Here is a 9,543-nt window from a genome sequence, read left to right on the forward strand (position 1 = left end):
TCAGCCTTTAGAGGATCAGGTTTATTTGCTGGTGGTAGACTGACAGCCCAAATACTTCATAGAAACCTTACGTTGATGTCAGAACGCTGGACACCACAAAGCTCTGGGAAGCATTTTATAATAAGGGTTCAACCATTTCCTCTTCAAATGTACTGCTTAATCACATAAGTTCCCGATACGGTTTGGCTGTGTCCCCACCCAAGTCTCATGTTGAATCGTAGTTCCCATTATCCCTACATGTCCTTGGAGGGACCCGGTGGGAGGCAGTTGAATCATGGAGGCGGTTACCCCCATGCTGTTCTTGTGATAGCAAGTGAGTTCTCACGAGATCTGATGGTTTTATAGATGCTTTCCCCTCCTTCCCTCTGCACTTCTCCCTGCTGCTGCCACATGACAAAGGATGTGTTTGTTTCTCCTTCCACCGTGATTATAAGTTTCCTGAGGCCTCCCCAGCCGTGCGGAACTGTGAGTCAATTAAATCTTTTTCCTTATTAATTACCCAGTCTTGGGTATGTCCTTATAGCAGTGAGAGAACTGACTAATACAGTTCCTTAGGAAGCCCCTGCTGGGTATGGATGGGGAGTGAAGCAAGGAAGGCCCAGAAGCTGCCGCTGGCTGAAAGACAATGAAGAAAGTGTGTAAAATCTCCACCATCACCAGAGGAAGAGAGCTTGGCAGCAAAGTTACTTCCATGAACGGGCGAGTTGAAGTGAACAGGGTCTTGGGCAAAACTGAAGGGTAGTTAGTCGGGTTTGTCTCTGGTGGGCTTTCGGCTCCACTCCCTGCATCCCATTCCCACCTCCTGATGGTCCCCTCGTAGGCCCAGGGCTACCACCTTTCCTTGGAGCATAGGTGGGGATCCTCCAGCCAGGGTCCTTCCTTCACAGGGAGTCAGAGCCCTCTGCTCAGGAATTGCCCTGCCCCAGGTCAGCCATCTATCAAAAGCCCCACTATCCCCCAAAGACCCGCCCTCAAGCAGTAGATGTGCAGCAAGGGAGCCGCAAATGTCATTCCCGTGACCCGGAAGCAGTCTAGTGTGTTACCTCTCTCAGGGCTGCTATGGGCTGAATTGTGTTTCCCCAAAATTTCTATGCTGCTTCCCTAACCCCCAGCACCTCAGAATCTAACTCTGGATAGGACCTGTGAATAAGTGATTAAGTTAAAATAGGGTCCTGTGGATGGGCCCTAACCCAATCTAACTGGTGTCCTTTTAAGAAGAGGAAGAGACACCAGAGATGTGCACACACAGAGACAAGGCACGTGAGGACACAGAGACAAGGTGGCCACCTGCAAGCCAGGGAGAGGGGCCTCGGGGAAGCCAACCCTGCCTATGCCTTGATCTTGGACTTCCAGCCTCCAAAACTGTAAGACAATAAATGCCTGTTGTTTAAGCCCCTGGTCCGTGGTATTTTGTTATGGCAGCCCTAGCAAATGGATACAGGGGTATTTGAAATGTAATTGAGAGAGTTCCTAGGAAATGGAATCACCGCCTTGATTCAGAGAAATTAATGGAGGAGTTGGCAGTGTCGTGACACATGGTGGGAAAGGTGTTTGAGGGCCACTGCTCCTCAGGTCACACCGTGGAGGTGGTGGTCCGCTCTGCCTGTGTGAGCCGGGGCTGGCTGACACACACACACACGTGCATGCACACACCCCCACACACACACCACAAACACAGACACACACACACGCACACATCCACCACAAACACAGACACACATGTACATCATACAGAAACAGACACACACAGACCACACACACCTCATACACAGACGCACCACATGCACATATACACACACACACCTACCACACACGCTTCATACACAAGTGCACACACACCTGCCACACATACATACACACCTATATACACACCACACACACATACACACACATATACACACACCACACCCATACACATACACACATATACACACACCACACACATATTCACACACAAATACACACCACACACGTACATCAACACACACATACATATCACACACACAACACATACACACCACATATGCACCCACCACACACATCACACAAAACATACACAAGCATATACACACACCATACACACACATCACATACAACACACACATACACACCACATTGTGTACACACACACCACACTCATACACCACACACAAGTACATATTCATATACACACACGTGTGTGTTCACACTTGGAGTGAGTCCTTGGTGTCGTGAGGCATGCTTCGCAAGACCTTCATTAATTCCCCAAATCGCAATAGTAACAGTGGAAACATGCTTTTGAGGGCCGTCTACAGACCCAGCCACAGCAGGGACACGGGCTGCCCAGCGGCCTGCCAGCACCACAGGTCACTCTGCACGCCATAGCTTGTTTCAACCTTCCAAGAGTGTTAGGAAGGTATTGTTTTCCACTTCAAAAAAGGACCCATGCTGTGACATTTGAGGCCACCCCAAATACTCAAGGCCACCACGAATGCTACATCTCCATGAATATCACATATATTTTCTCAGTTCCTGGTCCTGTCATCTCCCGACTCTCCTGGGCTGGTTAAAATAGCTGCTTCTTGCCCCTCTCTCACCGCTCTGCATTGGCCCATCCAGTACCCATTTGTTCCCTAAGTACCGTTGATTCTCATTTGTGTTATTTCCACAGCCAAAATCTGAGTGAAATGGGTATAAATCATGACCTAGAATACAGTTCAATTATTCCTATGATGAAAGGGTAAGTTGTTTTCTGGACAGTTTTTCCTGTAGACACTATTAAGGAGAACAAATATCTCAAACACGGTTTTTCATGCAATTTTAGGAAATTCATGAACCCAGGTGAGTTGATGCTAGGTGCACAAACTCCAGGTTAGGAACCCCTGGTATCCTGTGCTTTATAAAAATTATTTTTAATTGTGGTAAAATACACATAACATCAAGTTTACCATCTTAACTATTGTTAAGTACAGTCAGCAGCATTAGGTACATTCATACCGTTGTGCAACCATCACCACCATCCATCCCCAGAACACTTCTAACATGAAAAACTGAAACTCCATCCCCATTAAACAACTCCCCATTCCTCCCTCCCACAGCCCCCGCCAATTACCATTCTACCTTCTGTCTCTATGAATTTAACTATTCCAGGATGTTGTGTACGTGGAGTCATGCAGTATTTGTCCTTTTGTGAGTGGCTTATTTCACTTAGTAGAATGTCCTCAAGGTCATCCATGTTGTAGCATGGGTTAGAATTCCCTCCTTCTGAAGGCTGAATCAGATTCCATTGTAGGTACAGTCAGCCTCTGGATATCTGTGGGTTCTGTGTCCATGGATTCAACCAAATGCAGATCAAAAATATTAAAAAGTCTGGGCACGGTGGCTCACGCCTATAATCCCAGCACTTTGGAAGGCCGAGGAGGGATCACTTGAGGTCAGGAGACCAGAGCCTGGTCAACATGGTGAAACACCATCTCTACTAAAAATACAAAAATTAGCTGGTCGGTCATAGTGGTGCACGCCTGTAGTTCCACCTAGTCAGGAAGCTGAGGCAGGAGAATTGCTTGAATCCAGCAGGCAGAGGTTGCAGTGAGCTGAGATTGTGCACTGCACTCCAGCCTGGGTGACATAGCAAGACTCTGTCTCAAAAAAAAAAAAAAAAAAAAAATATATATATATATATATATACACACACACACACACACACACACACACACATATATATATTTACATATATATACACACATGTAAATTGCATCTGTACTGAACATGTGCAAACTTTTTTCATGTTATTATTCCCTAAACAATACCATATAACAATTATTTACATAGCATTTATATTGTATGAGGCATTATAAGTAATCTAGAGATGATTTAAAGTATTTGGGAGAATGTACATAGCTTACATGCAAATGGTACACCATTTCATATCCACAGATTTTGGTGTCTGTGGTTGTTCCTGGAACCAATTCCCTGTGAGTACCAAGGAGCACCTATACATATCACATGCTGCTTATTCATTGATCGGTGGGTGGACACTGCAGCAGTCTCCATCCCTTGCCTACTGTGAATAACCCTGGTATGGACATGTGGTATCCTGCTTTTATATTTACAAACTCTTCACTAAATTATCAGATTCTCACAATGACCTTGCGAAACACGTATCATGATTACGTTCTCATTTTTCAGATGAGGACACTGTGACTTTATACGGCCATGTTTCCATCGTTAATACTGCAATTTGGGGAATTAATGAAGGGCTTGGGGAGCATACCTCACAATGCCAAGGATTCACTCCAAGTGTGGGCACACATGCGTGTGTATGTGTGTGTGGTATACGTGTGTGTATGTGAGTGCAATGTGTGATGCGTATGTGAGTGTATGTATGTATGTATGTGTGTGTGTTTGTATGTGTGGTGGATGTGCGTGTGGTGGATGTGTGTGTGGTGTGTGTGTGATGCGTATGTGTGTGTGGTGTGTGAGTGTATGCGGTATGAATGTGTGTGATGTGTATGTGCGTGTGCATGTGATGTGTGTGTGTTGTGTGTGTGTGCGGTGTATGTGTGATGTATATGTGAGTGTATGTGTGTGCTGTCTATATGTGTGTGTGGTGTGGGTGTGATGTGTATGTGTGTGATGTGTGTGTATGTGGGTTGTGTGCGTGTGTGTGATGTGTGTGTATGTGTATATATAGTGTGTGTATATATAGCTAGGTATAGACATAGGATAGAAATACTAATAGAATACATGGTTTTGTCCGTGATTCCTGGCCCATAACTCCCGTAGCCCTTTTGTTATCATGTTGGGTGCTTTAGGCCTCAGAAAACAGAACCCCTCTCTCTGACTTTCTCCTGCCCTCCTTTTTCCCACTCCTTTTTCTCCCCAAGGCAGGAATATTCCCCCACCTCTTTCTTGGAGCTGACCCTAAAGAAAATTTCTGAGCTACCTTGCCTGACCGTAGGTCATAAGAGCCCCATTTCAGAAGGGGTCCCGCCCCATCCCTGGGGAAGGAAAGCCACACAGAGAGGCCAAGAAGGATCTGGACAGACAGGCCCTGCTGGGCTCCCCACTCCGTCTGTTAGTGCTGGATGGTACCCTTTGTGTCCAGTCACCTTTCCACATGGTTGTCCATGCTTCCATCACACCTGTCCAGTGATATCTCCATAAAGGCCAAACAGGATGGGATAGGATGAGCTTTGGGATGGCTGAGCATGTGGAGATGTGGAGGGTGGTGCACTGGGGAGGGCTGGGAGCTCTGTGCCCCTCATGTGCCTTCTCCTATGCGTCGTCACCTATATCTTTCCTACTGTTCTATATGATAAACCGGTTAACATAAGTGTTTTGCTGAGTTCCGTGAGCCACTCTCGCAAATTAATCAAACCCAAGGAGGGGATGATGGGATCCCCAATTTATAGCCGGTCAGTCAGAAGCACAGGAGAGACAACCTGGGGCCTGGGGATCAGCACCGGAAGTGAGGTGAGTCTTGTGGGACCGAGCCCTCGGTCTCAGTGGGATCATCTGTGGTCTCCAGGTGTGTCATGTCAGAACTGGATTGGAGGCCCCTCAGCTGGTGTCTGCTGCAGAACTGATTGCTTGTTGGTGGGGAGAAATCTCCACATGTTTGGTCGAGAAGTCTTCTGTGTGGATCGTTGTGGTGTGAGGGAAGAGGAAAAATCATTTGTGTTTTTTCCTATTCAGACACAGAAGCTCAAAGTTCACAGTTACTATACGATCAAGCAGGGTTTGAATGCAGGTTTTCCCAAATCAAGAGTACTTGAATTTCAGCTCCGGTGGCTAAACACGGGGACCACACATGTCCTTCATTTGTTTTTGACGGGGAAAAGAATACTGTTTAGAAGAGTCTCCTCCCCAGGACTTCATTGAATAACGGAAGGTGGGGGTGACACCCTTGGTTTCCAGAATAATCTGAAATATTCTCAGGGGTCCTGAGTGAATATAACGCTAATCCCCATGAAAACTTTCCATTCTGGGGGCTCCTGAGGCCTGGGGTAAGAAGGAGGGGATGCGTCCCCTAAGCTCATGATGGGGAGGCAAAGAACCCCATGTCTGTCCCCTCAGACAGCCTCCTTCCCCTAGAGAAAAGGGGGCTTGATGCCCACAGAACACAGGCTGGATGGGAGGTGGGGGCGTGAAGAGGCAGCCTGGACACTAGTTCCTGGGAGAACTGGTACCCACAACTACCCCACTAACCTCGCCCGCAAGAAGAGCTGTCCCTGAGCCCTGCTGAAAGGCTCCAAAACATTAAATGCCTGTAATTTTGACATGTCAGATATTTAATAAGGAACAAATTAGCACTTGGGTCTTTTTTTTCCCTGAGACAATCCAATTTCTATGCCAGGCACCAACTTCTATATTTCAAAATGCATTTTTGAAGGTTAATTAGAGAAGCAGCAGAGATAGTGTTTTCCAAGAGGGATTTTTCTAGTTCCTTCCAGGTCTATGGATGGCAGAAAAAAATAACTTTCAGACACTGTAAATTGAGTGCGTGAAGCTGTGAGAATAAACCCATCTCATTAGTCATTGTGTCAATTATAGTATCTAAGGAACAATTTTGTAGCAATAGCATATTTATTTGATGTTTCAAAAGCTACCTGGACCCACTGTTAGGAGGTATTGGCTCTTAATGCTCCGAGTACCTCTTTAACAAAATGGCACTCCATAAAAATTTAGTGTGTTCCTACTGTAATTAAATGGCCCTAGTCATTTTTGCATTTATGATATAAACTATAATGGCTGTAAAATCCCGCAATTAACTTTCCTTGCGCCAACATTTCATACTTGAGAAATTCTCATTACAAATTTCATTACTGATTCACTTATCTGTAATTTGTCCTACGTAACCTAAAGAATATTAACAAATTTAGAGTCACTTTTGCTCTATTAAAAACGAAATATAAAAGTCTTTCACCTAGTGAGTCAATCAGGATACTTCAAAGACCCCCTGAATGGGTCAAGTGTGATGGTGAGGACGGGAAGGAAAAGAGAGAGCGCATTTGATTGGAAAGAGCGAAGTGGATGTGGAGGAAAGTAAGCGGATGTCACTGAGCTCGCTGGCCTCTGCAGCGACCAGGCACAGACACACTTGAGTGAGTCCAGGGAAAGTGAACCGAGCACTGGAGAAACGACTGGGGAAGTAAATGAAGGGCCGGGGTTTCCTATCCAGGGGCCCGGAGCGCTTACCACTTCTGCTTTGGTTCTGCTCTCTGGTGCTCCTTTCTCTCTGGGGTCAGGGCTGGCTGGAGTGAAGCCTGCCGCAGTGGAACCCGCCCTTCTGCCAGGTTGCTTTGGCAGGAAGTCTGTCTAAGAAACTTCGCTATTACCAATGGCAGTGGCAAGACGGAAGAGGAATTCAACTAAGAAGGTCCCCACCTGAGGGATACGTGTATTTCGATTTTCCATCTCTCCAGGCACGGTTGTCTTGACGGGGAATTCGGAGAAACTTTCCTCCTCCTTTAAGCCTCCTCTTCCCACACTTTTAAGGCAGAAACAAAAATACATCCACATTAAAGTGAAGTGAAAGTTGACTGACCTAGTGTCAAGGGCCCTGAATTCTCATCCTCGTGCTGTCATGATCTTGCCGGTGACTGTGGCAAGTCTTGTGACCTGTCTGGGCCCCAGTGGCCAGACTAGGAAAGGGAGGAGTTTCACTAGGATGACAGCTGAGACCTTATATTCTTCCAAGAACAGTTCATTTTCTGGTAGAGAAAGCCAAGAGCTTCTCTTTACCCAACAAATGGGTGACATGGGGTGCCCTGCCAGCCGCTGGGTTCAGCACAATGATCTCCACGAGCAGCAGCCTGCGTAAATATTTTCCCCAATAGCATCTATTCCAGCACTTCCCTGCCTTCCATAACTACATTTATTTTATTCTAATTTGTAATTAACTTTTACAAAATTAAGTTGGAGATGGAAAATTACTGTCCCAACATAAATAACCCTGCCGCTGAATGTGACAGTGTTAACGCAATCAACAATACGATTCATAAAGAAAGAAATGTTGTCATACTTATTACTTCTGTGTGCTCCATCTTTTATAGAATATTACTGTGTGAATTGAAATTTTATATGATTTAATAAGCCTCAAAAAGATATTATAGCCAAGTAACCACATAACTGTAACAAATCGTCCTCCTCCCTCATTACAGAGCCTTCCCCGCACGCGGGGCTCTCGCTCTCATTATGAGTGGTGTCTTTGACAACCCAGGGCCCATTAAAAACACCTTGAAGAAAGCATTCACCACGCTGTGGAGCTTCACAATCTATACCAGGCTGGAATCCTTGAGGGTGGAGTTATCAAATGAGGAAAAAATTCCTTTCATTTTTCATCCTAAGACTCAGGCAGCAAACATGTTATCTGGCCCTATAAGCACCCCCATGCTTCTGTGAGACCCAAGCAGGTTCTGCATCACCACGACAGCCGCGGAGGTCAAATCATCAAAACAGCAGCAGACGAAGGGGTTTATTGCTCCTCCAAATCTTCCGCTGGTTTTATAGGGTTACCAGTTTAAAGTTTCTTTGTTTTCAGAGCATCAGACCTCCCATCTGTAGCTGATAGCCATTTTTCAAAGGTTTCTGGCTCACCCAGGAATTCATTAGGGTGGACGAGAAAAGAACAGTGGATAGAATAGACCAGCAGGGCAATCTAAGCCCCATTCCCTGTCTCTTTACATTGGTTCTTGGTCCCCGTGACTCATCCCAACTCCCTCGCATTCCAATCTGGAATGTGAAAGCTGGAAATGTAGGTGCTCTGTAATCACAGGCAGTGGTTTTCTTGGAGCCTGGTGTGATTTTTGTAGCTTGCAGCAATATGTGGGACACACTTGCACTGAAGAATTTAATGACTTGTTTTACTGCTGCCTGCCATCAATATTTATCTACATTAACTGAAGAAAGGCATTACTCGAAATGGCGTTTCACACCTCTGAGCATTATACAGTAATTCTAAAGTCATACGTTGTACCAAATTCTCTGGGCAAACACAGAGATACAATATGAATGCAAATAATCCAAGTTGAAGTTTTTAAAACTTGAATTGTCTGCAGCAATCTGGAAAACCAAAATCAAAATGACTCGAATTGCTATGTCTGGGAATGACTGGATTAAAAGCAATGGAAACAATTGTTTCTCAGCTTGGTTTTTCCTGAATTAGCAGGAGCACATTTCAAGTATGTTTAACAGAAAAGAAAAACTGGGCCGGGCACAGTAATCCCAGCACTTTAAGAGGCCGAGGTGGATGGATCACCTGAGGTCAGGAGTTCAAGACCAACCTGGCCAACATGATGAAACCCCACCTCTACTAAAAAACCAAAAATTAGCTGGGTGTGGTGGCAGGTGCTGAGATCGCGCCACTGCAACTCCAGCCTGGGTGGCAAGAGCAAAACTCTGCCAAAAGAAAGAAAGAAAGAAAGGAAGGAAGAAAGGAAGAAAGGAAGAAAGGAAGAAAGAAAGAAAACCTGACCAGGTGTTAAGACAATGCAGATGCATGTCATGCTTCTTTCTGCACTCAGGCAAGGAAGGCTGAATTATCCTTTCCATTTCCCCTCA

At 45.5% G+C, this 9,543-nt stretch overlaps 1 long non-coding RNA gene across 1 annotated transcript; it reads left to right on the forward strand.

The window, feature by feature from the left end:
* The first annotated feature begins 1,104 nt into the window (after nucleotides 1–1,104).
* On the forward strand, nucleotides 1,105–8,419 carry LOC126951412 (uncharacterized). The gene is made up of 3 exons (XR_007724462.1): nucleotides 1,105–1,364; nucleotides 2,651–2,719; nucleotides 8,145–8,419. It is a non-coding gene; the product is annotated as an uncharacterized LOC126951412 (long non-coding RNA).
* The last annotated feature ends 1,124 nt before the right edge of the window (nucleotides 8,420–9,543 follow it).

The sequence above is a fragment of the Macaca thibetana genome, chromosome 3 (assembly GCF_024542745.1).
Source record: "Macaca thibetana thibetana isolate TM-01 chromosome 3, ASM2454274v1, whole genome shotgun sequence".
NCBI lineage: Eukaryota > Metazoa > Chordata > Mammalia > Primates > Cercopithecidae > Macaca > Macaca thibetana.